The 22,727-nt window shown below is 42.8% G+C and overlaps 1 protein-coding gene across 1 annotated transcript in view; it reads left to right on the forward strand.

The window, feature by feature from the left end:
• Positions 1-22,727, forward strand: part of caskin1 (CASK interacting protein 1) — a 651,886-nt gene that overhangs the window by 1,949 nt on the left and 627,210 nt on the right. The gene's annotated exons all lie outside the window — the stretch shown is intronic.

The raw sequence follows: 22,727 nt of genomic DNA on the forward strand, positions 1-22,727 counted from the left end.
CTTGCGTTGCCAAAGCCTCCAGGGCTATGGGCTAAGCGTTGGAAAATGGGATTAGTGTTGTCAGATCTTTGTTGCTCAGCGCGGACATGATGGACCAAATGGCCTCCTCCTGTGCTGTAAATGTCTATGAGTCTATGAGTCTAAATGCTGAGTTTCTGTCAGCTTTCTGAATTAGTTGACTGAATAGCACACTCTTACTGCATACTGATAATAATGATTTCTGTGATGATGGGACTGTATTCCTTGAGGTAGCTGATCAAACCCTCCAAGATCTTTGTGCTGCAGGTACCCAACTTTAATTGCTCCACAAATGGTGGCTGTATCTTCAGCTGCCTAGGCCTTAAGCCGTGGAATTCCTTCCCTAAACCGCTTTGCCTCTCTACCCCCTTTCCTCCTTTAAGATGCACCTTATAACCTACCGCTTTGGTCACCTGTGTTAATATCTCCTTATGTGGCTTGGTGTCAAATTTGGTTTAGAAATCCCTCCTGTGAAATGTCTTGGGACATATTACTATGTTATAGGTGCTATATAAATGCAAGTGATGGTTGTTCGGACAGTGAATCGCAGGAACGTATTGGGATTTAACCGGCAGCAGGGAGAGGCCTACACCAAGGGCCCAGCCCACTGGTGGTGAGATGGGGTTCCCTCCTCAATGGGCCTGCTGGGCCCACCAGAGAGCCACCCCCAAGGTGTTACCCAACCAGGATCCCCTCCCCCTGTGCCTCTCAAATCCCAGTCCCCCAGTCCCCTCAACAGTACCCGCCAGCTCTCCTTTAGTCGAGAGGCACCCCTGACTCACCTGGTTGGCTGAATCTACCGCAGCTTGCCCCCTCAAGTGCCCTGAGTGGCAGTACCAGCAGTGGCCACTGCTCCTGGTAGCCTTGCCAGTGCTGGAGAACTGCCAGCTTCCAATTGGCTGGCAGTTCTCTGAGTTGGGACTCTCTGATCCAGAAGGATGGCAGAACAAAAACAGAATTACCTGGAAAAACTCAGCAGGTCTGGCAGCATTGGCGGAGAAGAAAAGAGTTGACATTTCGAGTCCTCATGACCCTTCGACAGAGCTTGAGTGAGTCCAAGAAAGGGGTGAAATATAAGCTGGTTTAAGGTGTGTGTGGTGGTGGTGGTTGGGGGGGGGGGGGGGGGGGGGGGGGGGGGGGCTGCGGTTTGAGTGGGGGTAGAGAGAGAGAAGTGGAGGGGGTTGGTGTGGTTGTAGGGACAAACAAGCAGTAATAGAAGCACATCATCAAAAGATGTCACAAACAACAGAACAAAAGAACACATAGGTGTTAAAGTTGGTGATATTAGCTAAACAAATGTGCTAATTAAGAATGGATGGTAGGACACTCAAGGTATTGCTCTTTACACTTTGGCACTCTTTGGCACTTTACAGCCTTCTGGACTGAATATTGAATTCAACAACTTTAGGTCCTGAGCTCCCTCCTCCATCCCCACCCCTTTTCTGTTTCCCCCTTCCTTTTGTTTTTTTCCAATAAATTATATAGATTTTTCTTTTCCCACCTATTTCCATTATTTTTAAATATTTTTAAATCTTTTCTGCTCCCTCCACCCCCACTAGAGCTATACCTTGAGTGCCCTACTATCCATTCTTAATTAGCACATTCGTTTAGATAATATCACCAACTTTAACAACTATGTGTTCTTTTGTTCTGTTGTTTGTGACATCTTTTGATGATCTGCTTCTATTACTGCTTGTTTGTCCCTACAACCACACCAACCCCCTCCACTTCTCTCTCTCTCCCCCCACCCAAACCTCCCCCCCCACCCCCCAACACACACACACACACACACACACACACACACATCTTAAACCAGCTTATATTTCACCCCTTTCTTGGACTCACTCAAGTTCTGTCGAAGGGTCATGAGGACTCGAAACGTCAACTCTTTTCTTCTCCACCAATGCTGCCAGACCTGCTGAGTTTTTCCAGGTAATTATGTTTTTGTTTTGGATTTCCAGCATCCGCAGTTTTTTGGTTTTTATCAGAAGGATGGCAGTCCTGTCTCCAAGCTTATTAATGGCCAATTGGCTGTTGAATGACTGTGAGTCAGCCCATGTTCCCCCTGATGGACTCCCGCTCGACATTTTAGCCAGGGGGCAGGAATCTGGTGCCCTTGATAACTCAACCCCAAATTGGTTGACTCTTAATTGCCCTCTGAAGTAAGGTAGCAAGTACTTGAGTTATAGAAAAATATTGAGATAACTAAGGATTGGCAATAAAATTATGGCTTTGGCAGCACCATCTGCATCCTGAGAATATTTCCTTTGCTAACTTGGGAGTGCTGGGTGGTGTATGCAGGACTATAGAAGCACAAACCCTGGTTAAACCTAACCTTCTTAACAACCATCAGTCATAGGCCATAGAAGAATTAGAGGGGAGTTAAGGACAAATGTTTATCACCCAGAGGATGGTGGGGATCTGAACCCACTGTCTAAAAGGATGATAGAGACAGAAACCCTCCTCACATTTAAATATTACTTGGATATGCACTTGAATTGCAGGAAAGCAGGATTAGGCTTAATAGTCTTCTTTCGGCTGATAGAGACACGATGGACCAAAAGGTCTCCCTCTGGGCTGTAAATTTCCATGATACAGCCAAACTATGTCAAAGTATGGTAAAGCACAACTGGATTCCACTATCACCTAACTAAAATGATGTATTGTCTGTATGCATTGTTTTTTCAAATTGGAATGATGAATTCAAATTGCCTGGCTTTTTCTTTCTCTAAATGGTAAAACACAAAATGTCAACTGCAGCAATGCCAACTCCTGCGATGCGACATACACTTGCAGATTAAAAGGCAGGGTCTTTTTCAGGGCTTCCCAAACTGTGGGTCAGGACCCCCAGTCAGGTCGCAAGCCGTGAGCTCCCAGACACCGTAGCTGCTGTGGAGTTTGGACTGAGTGCAAAGGGGACCCTTTAAATCCTTGTGCTTTTTTCTAATGGTGGGTGTGGCCCAACGGACAGACCTTTGAGGCCTGAAGGCTGCTGTAAAAAAAGCCTGTGAAAAGGTAAGTGTTTTTCTTAAACAAAACATTTTAGCTTAGACATTTCCCCCGCCCTCAATCTCACTCCACTTCCCCCGGCTAAGCAGCTGAAGCCCATCCTGACAAACACTCCCACCTCCTACTCTCGTACCCTCCCCCCACCCCTCCACTACCAGCCCCCTCCGTCTCCACACTTTCACTCTGGGGTCACACAAAGGCTTGCGCATTAACATGGGGTGACACCGAGAAAGGGTTTAGTAAATATTGGTCCATTTCAACTTAAATGATCCTTGGATTTCTGCCACGCTTTAACACTGTGGGGTTTGCTGGAGTGGTTTCAAAGCCTTTCAACCTTCAACGCACTCTTCTAAATACACGAAAATTACAACATAGAAACAGGCCGTTTGACCCAACTAATCTGCTGCATCCTTGGGGGCTGCCCCTTTACCGGTCTAGCCACTAATCTCTGGCATTCCTTCCTTAAACCTTTGTGTCTCTCCCTCTCCTCCTTTTAAGATTCACCTTAGAATGTGCTGCCTTGACCAAGCTTTTGGTCACCTGTCCTCCTTTACATATTTCTGTGTGTCAAATTTTGTTTGACAGCACTCCTGTTGAACCTCCTTGAGACTATTAACTTTTATTATGTTCAAGGCTCTATATAAATGCAATCTGTTTTTGTTGTATGGATGTAAGAGGCTTTGGTCTCCCTTTCAGATATTGCAGTAGAATGTGCATAAAAAACTCTTCCATCTGTTGACTGATGGAACATCAGTCTTATGAAAACCTACCTCTTTCCCCTCCTAATTTCTACTCATTAGTTCAGTGTCAATTCTTGTCTCATTTCGTTCCTGTAGAATACTTTGGAATGCTTGACTACATTAAAGACAGTAAATAAGTGCAAGCTTCTGTTCATCTCCCAATCCACCCTAGTTGTGCAACATTTTTATCCTCTACATGGATAACTGGACATGAGTCTTAATCCCATGTATCCACCCTGTTCCTATTATCCCTTTATTCACCCTACCTTCGATCACCGACCTAACCTGTTCTTAAATATTGACACGATCTCCTCTTCAATCATTAATACTGGTTGTACATTTCACAGCCTTTTAACTCTGCATGTTAAGAAGCTGCAGTCGGAAGCAAGGGCATGTGATGTCTTACTTATATCGTCATAGGAGTTGTTGAATAGTCAATAAAGGAGGAAGAGCTTGCATTAAATAAATTGTCAGATTGCTGTATGTGCACAAACTGGCTGCCGATTTTCCTACATTACAACAGTCACTGCACTTCCAAAATAATTCATTGACTGAAATGCCCTGAGGTCATGAAAGGCACAATAGCAAGATAAGTAATTCTTTCTTGATATTGCACCTTTCACGACCACAGGACATCCAAAACACTTTGAGGTACATTTGAAGTGTTGTAATGTAGAAAACAGCAGCCAATTTGCGCACAGGAAGCTCCCACAAGCAGCAATGGGATAATGACCAGAAAATCTGTTATGGTGATTTTGGTTCAGAGATAAATATTGGCCAAGATACCAGGAGAACTTCCAACTGTGCTTGGCAACAATGTCATTGGATCTTTTATATCCACTTGAGAGGATAGACAGTGTCTACCTAGGTTTAAGGAGAGAATACCAAACTTTAGCAGCTAGATGGCTGAAAGCACTGTCCCCAAAGGTGAAGTTGATTGGTTTAAATTACCTCATCCAAAAGGCAGCAACTCCAATAGAGTGTGTCAGTCCAGATTTTCTCCTCAAGTCTCTGGACTCATATTGGAACCACAACATTCTGCCTTAACAGTGAGAGTCAAACCCATGGAGCCACAGCTAACACTCTATGCTTGATCTGCATAGAGAGTGGAAGGAAAATGGCAAAGGGGACTTACTCTGGCCTGTTCCCATTCACTCAATGGCAGCACACTTTCAGAAGCCTGGGGGTAGTCTCCCTTATTAAACCAGGGGAGAGCGAAAGGGAAGAAAGTGAAATGCCTTTTATTCTTCCCATTTTTAAGTAAGTCTTTTATACAATTCCCAAGAACTGCAAGGTAGATATCTGACTCAGGGAAAAGGTCACTGGTATTTTTTTATTGGTGCTGAGGAATTTTCTATATTGTGGGTGAGGGAAAAGAGATGTATTCAGATTGAGGAAATGAATGCCACCCTGAAAAGAATTAGTTGCTTTGTACAGTGTCTTATTGATTTTTCTTACCTACAGAGCATTGCTGCATTTGTCATAAAACTACTTATAACTTCAGGGAAGCAGAGTAGCAATCGCTGTGAGGTTTGCAGTACATCTTGGGAAGTAGATACAGGTTGTGTATTTTTTGTAAAAAAGGGGACTATCAAACAAATTCAATGGAATATTATGGCATTGTACAATAAATCAGAAAGAAACAGGACAACCTAGCTGCTTGTTCAAGCACTTAGTCCTTGTTTTGTGCTTTGGCGCCAACTTACTCTTAAGGATGGTTAAAATCATAGAACCTTACAGCACAGAAGGAGGCCATTCAGCCCATTATGCCTGCGTTGGTTGGTTGAAAGAGCTTTCCGATCCACCTCATTTCCCAATCCTTCATCATATCCCTTCAAATTTTCCCATTTTAAACTATCTAACTCCTCCCTGCCCCGGGAGCATTCTGCTTCTGGCATGCTGCTTGTGCTGCCCTATAAGTACTATGGCGAAAGCGGGTGGCAAAAGAATTGATTTGTTCTGAATTCCTTTTTATTAGTTTATTTATTCATGGAATGTGGGCGTCGCTGGCAAGGCCAGCATTTATTGCTCACGAGAAGGTTGCTTTATAGAATCACTGCAGTCCATGTGTAGGTACACCCACTGTGCTATTAGGGAGGGAGTTCCTGAATTTTGACCCAGTGCTGATGAAGGAATGGCGCTATATTTCCATGTCAGGATTATGCATGAATTGGAGGGTAACTGAAGGGCCTGCTCCCTTGTCCTTCTAGGCGATAGAGGTCATGGGAGGTATTGTTGATGAAATTTTGGTGAGTTGCTGCAGTGCATCTTGTAGATGATGGGAGAAGCATCTATGGGATGACATCTATCTATGTGCATCCTCCCTTGAGGTTCAGTGTTCTGAATGTAGGGACCACCAATCATGCTAGTATTTGTGTGGTGCAGACTGTTTACTGATCAATATAACCAGTTATGGAGAAAAAAGTTGTACTTGCAGTTCACAATGTAAGTTGCAAGGCAGCCTCCATTGTTACTGCGTCCAGTGTTAGCTCAGTGGGGGTAGCACTCTCACTTCTGAGTCAGAAACGTGAGCATGTAATCTAGGCTGATACTCTCATGCAGTACTAAGGGAGTGCTGCACTGTCAAAGGTGCTGGTTTTTCAGATGTGACATTAACTCGAGGCCTGGTCTCAGCTAAAATAAGGTATGTCTTCAGCTGTAAAAGTGCTCTGGGATGTCCTGAAGTTGTGAAATGTGCTACATAAATACAAGTTATTTCTGGCGTTCTTTTAGAAAGGCAGCCCCAGTGGTATTTTCTCAAGAACTCATTCTTGCGTCTCATTTGAAGCTAATATTCACAGACATTCAAAATTTACAACCTATTATCAAAATATTTGTTGCAACTATAATACGCTATGAATTGACCATCTTTTAGAAAATACGTCAAGAGAAATCCTATTGCCTTAGGACGCTCCAGCAGCTACTAGACTATTGGACGTATTATAATTTCCTTTAGAAAATATGATCAGATTGCAAACATATTTAATAACTAAGCACTGAGCTTCACCTTGCAAAGGATATGATAATATAAACGACATGCTTTTTTAATAATGTGGGGTACATTGAGCAATTAAGTAATTTAGATGAATGGATTCATTTTTGTCGAGTCTGATCCTATTAACTAAAATACAGGGATGTTCATTGTGTTTGGAGTAGAGATTGAAGGGGAGGAGAAAGCTGAGATTATTTTGTCAGAGTTTATTATTGTTTCCAGAGTGCTGGAGTTTATCAAACCAGAGTATTGCTTGACATGTCAATGTGCTGATTTATCTTCCACTGAAAAACAGTATGAAAGTGTACCGAGCACTGTAATAAAATAAATGAACTACCACTCAATTTCCACCCTCTTCCTCTCAATGCCTATAGTTAATGCGGGTTGTAGTTCAGTGAAGCTTTCCTCTTAAAGAAAAAGAGTTTTTTATTCTGTTGAATCATTGGACAAACATCATATCAGTTTGTACCATTGAGTGACATGTTTTATTGGTATTTTAAGAGTGAATGATCCTTCCTGACAGAAACAAGAGACTCCTGTCCACTAATGCTTGATGACTGACTGTAGCCAATTACTTGTGAGTGAATTTGAATGGCTGTCACTCTCAATAGCAGGGCTGCTGGATTTTTAAAAATTCAGTAGTTGTATTTCATAACCACATCAGGACTTCTGTATTAAGGCACAAAACCAATCTTCTTCCCCTACTTCTCTTCCGCTGAAGACACTGACATTTGCTCGGGCCGTTGTTCATTATGAAGCAATCACCATCAAATGACAGGGAACTAATAACATTTCAGACCCAAGTTCACCCAACTTGGTGCTGCACTGAAAGTGATATCTTGCAGAATTTTTTAAAAAGTTATTGAAATGTAGCTTTTTGAAATGTGGTCCATCCTGATCTGTGTGACACCGTTGCACTCCAAACAGGTCTTGTACTGACTGAGCCATTGGATGATCTGAAATAAAGGATGGCACATGGGAGGGGAAAGGCCTCCATCTAAAGCCTTTCAGCCATAGGGCACCAAAGGGCTGGAAACTGTGTAGAACCCTTTGGGCTATATGCCTGACATGGAATGTATACTGTAAATATCAATAGTATTGAAATTGTATTGTGGCACCTCAAAGTGGAATATGCTTTATGGAGAAAAGATGAACTCTTTGGCACTTTCAGTAATGTTCAATTTGAAATGCTTTGGAATGTACTTTTACAAATTTTATGAATAAAGAACATTTTGGGGTAAAAAGAAAGATGGCACAAGGGGGGTTAATAACAAAGAAAAAACTACCAATAGGCAGTTCAGCATCTCAATTGACTTTATATCTGCAAATTTCTTCAAAAGTTAGGAGACACAGTAAGTTGTCTGGATGGGAGGAGGACATTATAAAGAGACACAGACAGAATAAGTGATTGGGCCAGATGATGGCAGATGGTGTTTAATATGAGGAAGTGTAAGGCCATCCACATTTCTTTGATAATGAGAGACCAGGAGCTGTGAAGAATCACGACAAGCTAGTGTACAGCTGCAAAGAGGTTAATGAATGTTGGCCTTTACCTCAAGGGGAATGGAATTCAAAAATGAGGAAGCAATGAACCTTAGTCAGACCACATCTGGAGTATGATGTACAGTTTTAGGCACCACACCTCAAGGATGATAGATTGGCCATGGAGGAGATACGGTGCAGATACACCAGAATGATAGCAGGGCAGCTTATAGGGTTAAATTATAAGGACAGATTGTGTAAAAATGGCTTGCTCCTTTTAGTTTAGAAAGTTGAGGAGTGATCTAATCAAGGTATTTAAAATGATGAATAGGTTCAATAGGATAGACACAGAGAAACTGTTTTCTCTTGTGGGTAAATCCAGAATATAGAAGCATAATAAAATTAGAGCTAAGCTGTTCAGGGGTGTAATCAAGAAGCACTTTGTCAAAAAGAAGGCAGTGAAAAACTGGAATTCTTTCCCAAAAGGCTGTAGATGCTTGATCTATTTCAACTTGCAAGTCTGTGATAGATTTTATTGTTAAGTAAGAGTATAAAGGTACATCGAGCAAAGGTGGGAAAATGGAGTTGAGCTACAGATCAGCCCAAATCTAATTGAATGGTGGAACAGCCTTGAGGGCTTGCATGGCCTATTCCTGTTTGGATGTTACGATAAACATTATTTGTGAAGAGCTTACGGCAGGTTCACTCAATGTAGAAGCTTCTAGATGAAAATGACATGGGTAAACCTCTTAAAACTGAGAAAGACAGAAAGTTAAAAGAAGGTAAACAAATAAACTGAGGATGTGGCTCGGGCTCTGATACAATGATAGCTTCAACAGGCGACAACAGTGTGGTATAAAACCCACTATAATCCCACTGGACTGGACAATGGATAACGGACAACTGACTGACTACATTGGTCCTTTGTAGCGTTGGTCAATAAAGCTCATGATCACTAGTCAGTCAGCGATTAGCAATGGTTCACGTTTCCAAGTGCTTTTGTTTCCAATTTATGCTCAACCAATGAACGTCTGCAGCTGCAAATTTTTGCAAATAAATCACTGGTGAGGAAAGAAAAAGCTCTCTATGAAACCTAAATGCAAAGGCCCCGTTTATAATGCCTCAATTTACATGAAGAATAAAGTATTTGTTTTTCTCAAATGGAAGACTTATAAGATGCACTGACAATGTGCGGACGCTATGCTGTTTCTTGGTCCAATGTGTGCTCCACTTCATTCAAATACTGTAGAGTTTCGCCTTTATATGGCCCACCTCATATGAAGTGATAACACAATGGTGTACATTAGTATTTCAGTGGGAGGACTCTGCTTTGCTCCTGGAAAACATATTATTCAAACATTGCCTCAGAGTGCTGCTACATTTTCCCCATGGCTATGGGTTAATTTCAAAGGCTATGTTTTGACAACTTAATGTGATGCATCCCATCATATTATTTTTTTTTTAGTTACGCAGGGCTGAATTTTTAGTGTAGCACTAAAGCAGATGAACCTGGCTTTTGGATGTTACTTCCTCTCTATTTGATTGCTTTACACTTCTGATGGTGTTTCTCTGTGCACTGTGTCTGTTTCATATGCACTTCAGGCCCCATATGCCTCAAGTGTTATATTTTATTAATAGGAATAATACAATCAGACTGTTGTTTAGGGTGATATTTACTTGGATTGAAAGGATTACTCATGGATAATGATTAAGTACTATCGATGGAATTCCCCCCTCATTTGTAATGAATGTTGGGTTCTATCCCTTTGTAACTATTAATTCTCATACTATTTTATTAGTCTCCACTCATTTAAACTCCATTGGAGCATGAATCAGCTGGGAAGGCAAACTGCCCATACATGTGAGCTGGTGTTTCTGTATCATAGGAATGTGAGGAGGCCATTCAGCCCCTTGAGCCTGTTCCACCTTTCACTTAGATCATGGATGAGGAGGCGGGAGTTGAAGAGGAGCGCGAGAGGAGTCGGGAGTTGAAGAGAAGCGTGAGAGGAGCCGGGAATTGAAGAGGAGCGCGAGAGGAGTCGGGAGTTGAAAAGGAGCGCGAGAGGAGTCGGGAGTTGAAGAGGAGCACGAGAGGAGTCAGGAGTTGAAGATAAGCGCAAGAGGAGTCAGGAGTTGAAGAGAAGCGCGAGAGGATTCGGGAATTGAAGAGGAGCACGAGAGGAGTCGGGAGTTCAAGAGGAGTGCGAGAGGAGCCGGGAGTTGAAGAGAAGCGCGAGAGGAGTCAGGAGTTGAAGAGAAGCTGGGAGAGCAGGGGTGACTGAGGGAGATCGGTGAGGAGGGAACAAAGTGATCCTTTGAGTACTGTGAGTACAGCCGTGTAAGCATTTACTACTTTCATTGCTTATAGTTTTTAAGATCTTATTTTGTGGTTCATCGGTTGAAGGGGCTATATTCTGTAACAACGAGGAGTAGGGAAGAAGGGCCCGAGAATAATTGATATTAAGTATCTTCCAAAAGGTTTAATTTAATTTAAAGCTGTAAGTCATGGCAGGAGAGCTCAAAGCCGTGGTGTGCTCTATGTGGGAAGCCCAGCACATTTCCAGTGCCCGGGGCCAGCATGTGTGCGGGAAGTGTCTCCAGCCTGGAAGCCCGGGTTTTGGAGCTGGAGCGGTGGCTGGGGACACTGTGGAGCATCCGCGAGGCAGAGAGTATAGTGGATAGCACATACAGAGAGGTGGTCACACCACAGGCTAAGAGTCCACAGGCAGTAAGGGAATGGGTGACCACCAGGCAAAGCAAGAGGACTAGGTAGGCAGTGTAGGAATCTCCTGTGGCTATTCCCCTGCAAAACAGATATACCGCTTTGGATACTGTTGGGGGGAAATGGCCTCTCAGGAGAAAGCCGCGACAGCTAACTTTGTTGCACCGCGGTTGGCTCTGCTGCACAGGGGAGGAGTAAAAAGTGTGGGAATGCAATTGTTATAGAGGATTCAATTGTAAGGGGAATAGATAGGCATTTCTGTGGCCGCAAACGAGACTCCAGGATGGTATGTTGCCTCCCTGGTGCTAGGGTCAAGGATGTCTCAGAGCAGCTAGAGGACATTCTGAAGGGGAAGGGTGAACAGCCTGTGGTCATGGTACACATTGGTATAAACAACATAGGTAAAAAAAAAGGGACGAGGTCTTGAAAGCAGAATATAGGGATTAGGAAGTAAGTTGAAAAGTAGGACCTCAAAGGTAGTGATCTCAGGATTATTACCAGTGCACGTGCCAGTCAGAGTAGAACTAGCAGGATATTTCGGATGAATATGTGGCTGAAGAGATGGTGTGAAGGGGAGGGTTTCAGATTCCTGGGACGTTGGGACCGGTTCTGGGGGAGGTGGGACCAGTACAAACTGGACAGGTTACACCTGGGCAGGACCGGGACTGATGCCCTAGGGGGAATATTTGTTAGAGTGGTTGGGGAGGGTTTAAACTAAAATGACAGGGGGGGTGGGAACCTATGCAAGGAGTCAGAGGAAGGGGAATCAAAGACAAGAACAAAATACAGAAAGTGGAATAAGAAAAGTGATAGTCAGAGAAATCAAGGGCAAGAATCAAACAGGGCCTCAGTGAAAAATAGTGGGAACAGGACAAGTAATGTTAAAAAGATAAACCTTAAGGCTTTGTGCCTTAACGTGAGGAGCATTCGCTATAAAGTGAATGAATTAACCGCACAAATAGATGTAAACAGGTATGATATAGTCAGGATTGCAGAGACATGGCAGCAGGGTGACCAGGGATGGGAACTGAACATCCAGGGGTATTCAGTATTTAGGAAGGACAGACAAAAAGGAAAAGGCGGTGGAGTTGCATTGCTGGTTAAAGAGGAAATTAACGCAATAGTGAGGAAAGATATTAGCTCCGACGATGTGCAATCTGTATGGGTAGAGCTGAGAAACATTAAAGGGCAAAACATGTTAGTGGGGGTTGTATATAGACCTCCAAACTGTAGTGGTGATGTTGGCAATGGCATTAAACAGGAAATTGGAGATGCATGTAATAAAAGAACATCTGTAATCATGGGTGACTTTAATGTGCATATAGATTGGGCAAATCAAATTAGTAACAATACCGTAGAGGAGGAATTCCTGGAGTGTATACAGGATGTTTTTCTGGACCAATACATTGAGGAACCAAAGAGAGAACAGGCCATCCTAGACTGGGTATTGTGTAATGAGAAAGGAATAATTTGCAATCTAGTTGTGCGAGGCACCTTGGGGATGAGAGACTGTAATATGATAGAATTCTTCATCAAGATGCAGAGTGACATTGTTGATTCTGAGACTTGGGTCCTGAATCTTAATAAAGGAAACTATGATGGTATGAGGCGCGAGTTGGCTATGATGGATTGGGAAATGTCAATTAAAGGGATGACAGTGGATAGACAATGGCAAACATTCAAAGAGCGCATGGGTGAACTGCAACAATTGTTTATTCCTGTCTGGCACAAAAGCAAAACAGGAAAGGTGGCCAAACCATGGCTTACAAGGGAAATTAGAGATAGTATTAGATGCAAGGAAGAGGCATACAAATTGGCCAGAAAAAACAACAGACCTGAGGATTGGGAGCAGTTTAGAATTCAGCAAAGGAGGGCCAAGGGATTGATTAAGAAGGGGAAAATAGAGTACAAGTGTAAGCTTGCAGGGAACATAAAAACTGACTGTAAGAGTTTCTATAGGTATGTGAAGAGAAAAAGATTGGTGAAGACAAATGTAGGTCCCTTACAGTCAGAAACAGGGGAATTTTTAATGGGGAACTAAGAAAAGGCTGACCAACTAAATACATACTTTGGTTCTGTCTTCACAAAGGAGGACACAAATAACATACCAGAAATGTTGGGGAACACAGGGTTTCGTGAGAGGGAGGAACTGAAATAAATCAATATTAGTAGGGAAATGATGTTGGGGAAATTGATGGGATTGAAGGCCGATAAATCCCTAGGGCCTGATAATCTACATCCCAGAGTACTTAAGGAAGTGGTCCTAGAAATAGTGGATGCATTGGTGGTCATCTTCTGAGATTCTATAGACTCTGAAACAGTTCCTACAGATTGGAGGGTAGCTAATGTAACCCCACTACTTAAAAAAGGCGACAGAGAGAAAACGGAATTATAGACCAGTCAGCCTGACATCAGTTGTGGAGAAACTTCTAGAGTCCATTATAAAAGATTTAATAGCTGAGCATGTGGCAAACAGTGGCAGAATCAGAGTCAGCATGGATTTATGAAAGGGAAATCATGCTTGACAAATCTACTGAAATTTTTTGAGAATGTAACTAGTAGAGTTGATGAGGGGGAGCCAGTAGATGTGGTTTATTTGGATTTTCAGAAGGCTTTCGACAAAGTCCCACATAAGAGATTGGCATGTAAAATTAAAGCGCATGGGATTGGGGGTAGTGTATTGAGATGGATAGAAAACTGGTTGGCAGACAGGAAACAAAGAGTAGGAATAAACGGGTCTTTTTCCGAATGGCAGGCAGTGACTAGTGGGGTACCGCAGGGATCGGTGCTGGGACCCCAGTTATTCACAATATATATTAATGATTTAGATGAGGGAATTAAATGTAATATCTCCAGATTTGCAGATGACACAAAACTGGGTGGGTGTGTGAGCTGTGAGGAGGATGCAGAGATACTTCAGTGTGATTTGGACAAACTGAGTGAATGGGAAAATGCATGGCAGATGCAATATAATGTGGAAAAATGTGAGGTTATCCATTTTGGTAGCAAAAACAGGAAGGCAGATTATTATCTGAATGGCTATAAATTGAGAGAGGGGAATGTGCAACGAGACCTGGGTGTCCTTGTACACCAGTCGCTGAAGGTAAGCATGCAGGTGCAGCAGGTGGTAAAGAAGGCAAATGGTATGTTGGCCTTTATATCCAGAGGATTCAAGTACAGGAACAATTGTACAGGGCCTTGGTGAAACCACACCTGGAATATTGTGTGCAGTTTTGGTCTCCTTATCTGAGGAAGGATGTTCTTGCTATAGAGGGAGTGCAGCGAAGGTTTACCCGACTGATTCCTGGGATGGCGGGACTGACATATGAGGAGAGATTGAGTTGATTAGGATTATATTCGCTGGAGTTCAGAAGAATGAGGGGATCTCATAGGAACCTATGAAATTCTAACAGGACTAGACAGGGTAGATGCAGGAAGTATGTTCCTGATGGTGGGGGAGTCCAGAACCAGGGGTCACAGTCTGAGGATACGGGGTAGACCATTTAGGACTGAGATGAGGAGAAATTTCTTCACCCAGAGAGTGGTGAGCCTGTGGAATTTGTCACCACAGAAAGTAGTTGAGACCAAAACATTGTATGTTTTCAAGAGGGAGTTAGGTATAGCTCTTGGGGTGAAAGGGATCAAAAGATATGGGGAGAAAGCAGGAGAAGGCTATTGAGTTGGATGATCAGCCATGATCATAATGAAAGGTGGAGCAGACTCGAAGCCGAATGGCCTACTCCTGCTCCTAGTTTCTATGTTTCTATGTATCTTAACTCCATTTATCTGTCTTGATTCTGTAACCCTTAACACCTTTGCCTAGTGAAAATCTATCAATCTCTCAGTTTTGAAATTTTCAGTTGAAACTCCTCCTGAAAGCAATTTTTGGGAGAGTTCCTGATTGCCACTATTTTGTGTAAAGAAGTGCTTCCTGACATCAGCAATGAATGGCTTAGCTCTAATTTTAAAGTAATGCCACCTTGTTCTGAATCCCCCTACCAGACAAAATAACAGGAACATAGTAACAAAAGGAAGCCATTCAGCCCCTGATCCTGTTCCCACTCAATGAGATAGTGGCTGATCGAAGACTTAACTCCATTTACCCACCTTTGCCCCATATCCTTTGATATCCTTGCTAACAAAAATTCATCAATCGCAATTTTAAGATTAACAATTGTGGAAGAGAGTTTCAAACTTCTACCACCCTTTGTGTGTAGCAGTGTTTCCTAACTTCATTCCTGAAAGGTATAGTTCTAATTTCTTGACTATGCCCCCTGGTGTTGGACTCCCCAACCAGCAGAAATTGTTTTTCCCTATCTACCTTATCTGTTCCCCTTAATGTCTTGAAAACTTAGATCAAACCAAACCTTAACTTTCTGAATTCCAGGAAATGCAACCCTTGTTTGTGCAATCTCTCCTCGTACTAGACTCTTGGAGTCCAGGTGTCATTCTGGTAAACCTACGCTGCGCTCCCTCCAAGGTCAATATATCCATTCTAAGACGTGGTTTCCAAAACTGCACACCTGACGTATGTTCCAAACAGTGCTTTGTGTGACTGAAACATGACTTCTATCCCCTTGTATCTTAGTCCTCTAGATCTAAAGGCCAGCCTTCCATTAAACTTTTTGATTATTTATTTCCCGCTCTATCTGCCCTTTCATTTCCTTTAATCATCTTACACATTAGGCAGCTATGGAAGGCCTGTTGACTTGTTACATGGGCCAGAATTTCCCAGCCCCTCACGCCGGCGGGATCTTCTGGTCCCGCCGATGTGAGTGGGAATTTCAATGGCTCGCTGGGACCGCCGCAGGGGAACCACCATGGATGGAGCTGGAACATTCCCGCCCTGGCACCTGATTTCCCTCTGGAAAATAGCTTGCCTCACGTTGGTGTCCCCCTCGTCTGGGTAAGCATTAGAAGCTCAGGCAGGTAAAGAAGCCACAGTGTGTCCTCCATTACATAGTCCTGTCTATGGAACTTTTGCCTCCTGTATTGAAATTAAGATTCAATGCACATAGTCTCTCTCTGACTCAGCCCTTCTTCCATACAGTGGAATTCTTTAGCTCTCTCAGTTTCCATTTCTTCCACAAGTTTGAAAAACCAAGTTTTGTCTTGGCTTCTCCTTGCTCAGTTTTCTCTGCTTCTCTTATCCATGTTGGCCGCATCCTGCAGTACAGGCCCCCGCCTTTCCCATTAGGTTTCTTGATGAAAACAAGATGAGTTGATTTTTGTGGTAGGACCATATGAATCTGTAAGCCACAGTTTGAGGGACAGCATATTCTGCCATACCTCATATTTAAAATTCTCATCCTTGTGTGTGAATCCCTCCATGGCACCATCCCTCCTTATATCTGTAACCTCCTCCAGCCTTAAAACTCTCAGAGATCTCTTCATTTCTCCAACTGAGACCTCTTCCGCATCCCTAGTTTCCTTTGTCCCCATTGGTGGTGGCTGTGCCTGCAGCTACCTAGGTCCTAAGCTTTGGACTTCTCTCTCAACTGCCCAACCTCATCTTTTCTCACTTAAGCTTCTCACCTTTGATCACCTGTCCTAATATACCCTGATGAGGCTCAGTGTCAAAATTTGTCTGATAATATTTCTGTGAAGCACCTTGGGGCACCAAAGGTGCTATATAAATACAAACTGTTCTTCTTGTGTGGGACAGCATTAACGTAGAGAGTGGACTGGCTTTGTAGAGGTTTTGGAACCCCTTTCCAATATCGGAATAGAACGCACCTGTGGAAAAACTCTTCCAGATGTTGGAACTGCTGCATTTATCATAAGGAGTTTCAATCTGAGAAGAAGGGACTGATTTTGATCAGGCTAACAATCTAATATCTGGAAAGCATGTGCCCATTGCACTGCAGTGCATATAATCCCATGACCCTCTCACACATGCAACACAAATTTAATTGGCGCTGCGTTTTTATGTGGCTGACCTTATACCTTAATGATTTAATTATTCATTTAATCAATGCATCAAGGTACCTTCGAGTGGAGAGAACCTTTTGTGATCCAGTTAATTTGAACCAGTCTCTTTCTCTCTACTTTTATCATGACTTTATCCTTGCACAGATGGAAAGGTTAAAATATGGACTAGAAAAGAAAGAAATCTCCTGCATTTATGTGACATCATTCATGAGCTTGGTTTGGCTCAAAGTGCTTTCCAGCCAATGAAGTGGTTTTGAAGTGTAGCCGCTATTGTAGGAAACTCACTCGCCAATCCCCACAGAGTAAACAGCATTGTGATAATGAGGAGGAAATCTGTTTTTTTTTAGTGGTGTTGGTTAAGGACACCACAAAGAACTTGGAAATAGTAGCCAAGGGATCTTTTATGCTGAGAGGGTAGACGGAGCCTCGGTTTAATGTCTCAACTGAAAGACGGCACCTTCAAGTGCAGCACTCCCTCAGTACTGCACTGGAGTGTCAGCCTAGGTTTTGTGCTCAGGTCTCTGCAGTGGGTGTACGTTTGGATGCTCTGGAGCATATATATCAAGTGAGTTGATGTTAACACAATTTGCCCACTACATGGAGTGGGTGATGGAACTGTTGCAGGCTCTTTACAACAAGACAAGCCATGGATTATCTCTGGGTCCCTCTATTCCTTCAGAGTCTCCAGCGGGAATGATTTGCTGTTCCAACACATCAGAGTAATTCAATAAGCCTTATGTGTCTTTGTTGTAGAACATTTAATGCTAAAGGCAGGAAAAAGGGGCTGGTTTCTGTCATGTTTTTATAATGATATAAAGGCACCAATCCCTCATAAGACATGTTGTGGGTTCATTTATTAAGCCTAGTTCATGAGAACAGTTATACAAAGGTATAAAGCTTGAAGGCACTTCAGCAGAGTTGTCTGTGCTGTGCTTTGCTTAAAAGCAAAAGTGAAACTAATCCCTTAAAGGCATATTACAACAATTTGGTGGCAACTTTTGAATGCTAAGGTGTCAAAGCTTCCACCTCTTGTCCTGTCCAAAATAACCAGTGCACTGGAAGTGGTCCCTTTATAATTGACATCAATGGTAATGGCAAATAGATGGCGGCATTTGCCCAATATTAAAGTCTGTGGCCAACATATGTGGTGGGGACTGAGTCAGGATTCATTAAGCTCTCTGCCCTACAGCTGCAGTATTGGATTTCTGCCACTAGTTGTCCTCAGTGGGCAACAGGAAGTCAGAAGTCCCTCCAATGGTGGAAGTCAGTAAACACATTCCAATATCCTCAACAGACCCTACCACTTTATAGAAAAAGACACCCCTATGTCTCAGATATCTTTCGAAGCATTATGGAGAGTGGGTCACCTTACAATATAATGCCTGTTGTGTAGACAAAGCTGGCAGTCACTGATGCACAGTAAGATCCCACAAACGTGGACTGAAATGGATAAGCAGTTACATGGAATCTTACAGCACAGAAACAGGCCACTCAGCTGATCTGGCCCATGTTAATGCTTTTGGTTGATGCCTAATTTGGTGGGGGAGCATGGAATGATGGTTGAAGAAGGACTGTGATCAAATATATTAAATAAATAGGAAAAGGTTACTGATTAATCCATATAAAATAAAATATTATTTCATCTTGCTTAAAATGGCAGGTAGACTCTGGTAGCAGATTGTGATATGATTTATCTCATTGTTCTCTGACTAACTGAGTTAATCCAGTCCAGACTGATGGAGTAAAGTGTTCTCTTGCTGATCATTGTAGTGCCTGAAATTAAATGAATTTCACATTGTGGAATGATTTTCCACGCGAAAGGCACTATATAAATTATTTGTTGTTACAAACAAGCGGCCACAACCCAGTTCCTTGTGGGCACTTGCTGCTGCATTAAGCTGCTCTAATTTGGCATTAATTGGCACTACATTGGCAGGCTTAGAGTCCCCAAAGCAATGGTTAAAGTGATATACAATGTGATACATTTCAGTATGGGATCAGTACTCTACCACCAACCCTTATTCTACCTGACCTGGGAATACTTGATGCTGATACTACTTGCAAGGGCTTGAAAATCTTTCCTTTCTCAGCTGTAACATCCCTCGCCTGTATAAAACATGATCATTTATGGTGAATTTTGAAAGGTACATAATCGGTTTGAATTTCCCCTCGAGTCCCATGTTCTTGAATATTAGTCATACAGAATTGCTAATTATTTGAAGTGTACTTTCTAGAAATAAGCTTCATGATCGCAGAAAGGATGGCTCATTTTAGAGGGGACTTCTGCCGCAGACCTGTTGCCTGGCAACAGTGTCACTGGTTGCCATCAGATCAGCCATTAACTTGATTTTTGTTGGAATTTCACTTTAAGTAAAAACAGTATTTAAAAAAAACTGTGTTGCAAAGATTTATGCTTTACCTTCTGCAGGGCTTTGAGTAATATTTTAAGACAGAACTACTTCCAGGAACTAAAATTACCTGAAAAAATCCACCTGTCTGTATTATGGCACTGACCCTTTAAAAGATGATTCCACCCCATCCTCTGGTCAATTATTAGATCCCATTGATTTTGTTTTTTTATTAAGTGTTTTTGTCATTCTTTCTCCCTAACACTTGACCGGAGAAGAGCTCTCGATAGCTAATTGGCTTTTGAAGTTACTGCTAAGAATGGTCAGATCTGTGATTGGTGTCAGTAAATCTAATTACAAAATTAGGCTTCACCTTTAATGAAAATGTGAAGTGTGCAGCGCTCTGTCTTTCTCCCCATCCCCCATTCCCCCTTCCAAACCTTGTTCTGTTCTTTTGCCTTTTACATGTCAGGAATAATTATAGTTTTGTGGATGGGAGGAGGACAGATTTGGAAAGAAATTCAGCATTAAGTATACCCCGATCTCGGAGCCTGATGTTTTTCATCCAGACTCACTGATGACCTTAAACAGAGGTACAAGCGTATGCTGATCTCTGACAACCTCAGTAATGCTTTTTAAGAGTATTGCAGAATTGGCCTTTTGTAGTAATGGGGATAATTTTAACAGCCAGGTTTGACTGATAGTCTGCAAACAAATTCTTGCACTTGAAAGGACATCATCTGGTGGAAATTAAATGCTTTGCAATTGTGCTCATGAGCTCTAATAGGACACTAAAGACATTGTAGGGTACTGGAGTACAGCAAAGCTTTTGAATAATGGCTAGGCCTTCACTGCACTGCTAAATTTGCATCTGCTAAACAACCTCAAAAAATAGCCATCTCTCTGTTTGGCTGCCTTCGCCTTGTCCAACATACAACTTGGTATAAGCCATTCAGTCCCTCAAGCGTGTTTCGCCATTCAATTAGATCAATGTTGATTGGTATTTTAACACCATTTATCCACCTTGTTTCTGTATCCCTTACTACCTTTGACAAACAAAACTCTTACTTATTTCAGTTTTGAAATTTTCAATTGACCCTTAGACTCAACAGTTTTTTTGGGGATGTGGGAATTCCAGATTTTGACTCCCCAATGTGTGAAGAAGTTCTTCTGGACATCACCCTTGAATGACCTAACTCTAATTTTAAGGTTCCTCTTCTTCTGTTCTCCGCCCAAAGGCAGGTCCAACCCACAGCAGCACCGCTTCCACCATGAGCCTTCCTTGGCCTTAAACCTGGAGCTTCTACTTCAGAGGCAGGGACACTACCCACTGCGCCACAAGACCTCAACTTTAAGCTTATGCCCCCTTATTCTGGACTCTCAAACCAGAGAAAATAGTTTCTCTTTATTTAGGTTGAGTGTCTTGGGCTACGCGAAGATATAGACGGGATGGTCAAATGGGCAGATAAGTGGCAGATGGAATTTAACCCTGAAAAATGTGAGGTGATACACTTTGGAAGGATTAATTTGACAAGGAAGTATTCAATGAACGGCATGATGCTAGGAAGTTCTGAGGAACAAAGGGACCTTGGCCTGTGTGTCCATAAATCTCTGAAGGCAGAGTGGCACGTTAGTGGGGTGGTGAAAAAGGCGTATGGGACACTTGCTTTTATCAATCGAGGCATAGATTACAAAAGTAGGGAGGTCATGTTGGAGTTGTATAGAACCTTAGTGAGGCCACAGCTGGAGTATTGTGTGCAGTTCTGGTCGCCACATTATAGGAAGGATGTGATTGCACTGGAGGGGGTGCAGGGGAGATTCACCAGGATGTTGCCTGGGATGAAACATTTAGGTTATGAAGAGAGGTTGGATAGACTTGGGTTGTTTTCATTGGAGCAGAGAAGACTGAGGGGCGACCTGATCGAGGTGTACAAGATTATGAGGGGCATGGACAGGGTGGATAGGGAGCAGCTGTTCCCCTTAGTTGAAGGGTCAGTCACAAGGGGACACAAGTTCAAGGTGAGGGGCAGGATGTTTAGGGGGGATGTGAGGAAAAACTTTTTTACCCAGAGGGTGGTGACGGTCTGGAATGCGCTGCCTGGGAGGGTGGTGGAGGCGGGTTGCCTCACATCCTTTAAAAAGTACCTGGATGAGCACTTGGCATGTCATAACATTCAAGGCTATGGGCCAAGTGCTGGTAAATGGGATTAGGTAGGTAGGTCAGGTGATTCTCACATGTCTGTGCAGACTTGATGGGCCGAAGGGCCTCTTCTGCACTGTGATTCTGTGATACCCGGTTAAATCCTTTAATCATTTTAAACAGATCAATTAGTTCACCCCTCAGTCTTCTGTAGTCATAGGGATACAAACCTCGTCAATGCAACCTATCATCATAGCCTAGTCCTTTTAGCCCCACTATCATGCTGCGGACAGAAAGGTTCCTGTTATTTACAATAACTGTGACAATCAAGGACCTATGGTTTATATATATGTGGGCAATGCCTATATAATTTTATTAAATAAAACTCTCAAATACTCAATCTATTGTTGAGGTGGAAATTGAATACTCAGATCCAGGAAAAAGCAAGATAGAATGGTTGTCTGACTGTACAATGCCTATATTGGTTGGCTTAATGTTTTAATGCACACTGTGTCTCCTGGCAATGCAATATGGCTACCGATGCCGGTCTGCACATGTGTACTAGTCCATGCATACGCAGAAATCCAGTGATGTCACTGCTGGAGCCTGCAGAGTGGCAGAAGCAGGAAGAATGAGGAGACGCAGTATAGCCTGCCACTCATAGAAACCTACTTCCATTACTGGGATAGCGAGACAAAGTTTAGAAACACTGACCAATATGTCTGCAGTAAAATATCCCAGTAGGAAAAGGTTTTACTTTCCTTTCTGCAAATCTTTCCCTTTTAAACCCCTTAAAAGGAGTTTCCAAAATCTATCACTGTCAGTCAAGGATAGAATTTCACAACATTCTCCCCTCGTGTTGCCAGGGCCACCGATGATCATGAATGAACCGTGCTGCACATTACCCCCTATAAAGGTGGCGACTGCTAACCTGGGTCTGTTATCAGCATATGACTGTGCATGCTCAGCGTTGACTGCAAATGCAGCCTTTAATGTACAGGATACATTGCCTGACTCCTGTGTAGAATTACAGCACAGAAACAGACCATTCAGCCGAACTAGTCAATGCTGGTGTTTATGCTCCACATGAGCCTCCTCCCACCCTCCTCATCTCATCAGCACAACCTCCTTTTCCTTTTGTTTAATTCTTTCACGGGTTGTGGGCATTGCTGGCTAGACCAGCATTTATTGCCCATCCCTAATTGCCCTTGAGAAGGTGGTGGTGAGCTGCCTTCTTGAACCGCTGCATTCCATGTGGTGTAGGTCCATCCACAGAACTATTAGGAAGAGAATTCCAGGATTTTGACCCAGGGACAGTGAAGGAATGGAATGTACTTGTCATGTA

This window comes from Carcharodon carcharias, chromosome 15, assembly GCF_017639515.1.
Source record: "Carcharodon carcharias isolate sCarCar2 chromosome 15, sCarCar2.pri, whole genome shotgun sequence".
NCBI lineage: Eukaryota > Metazoa > Chordata > Chondrichthyes > Lamniformes > Lamnidae > Carcharodon > Carcharodon carcharias.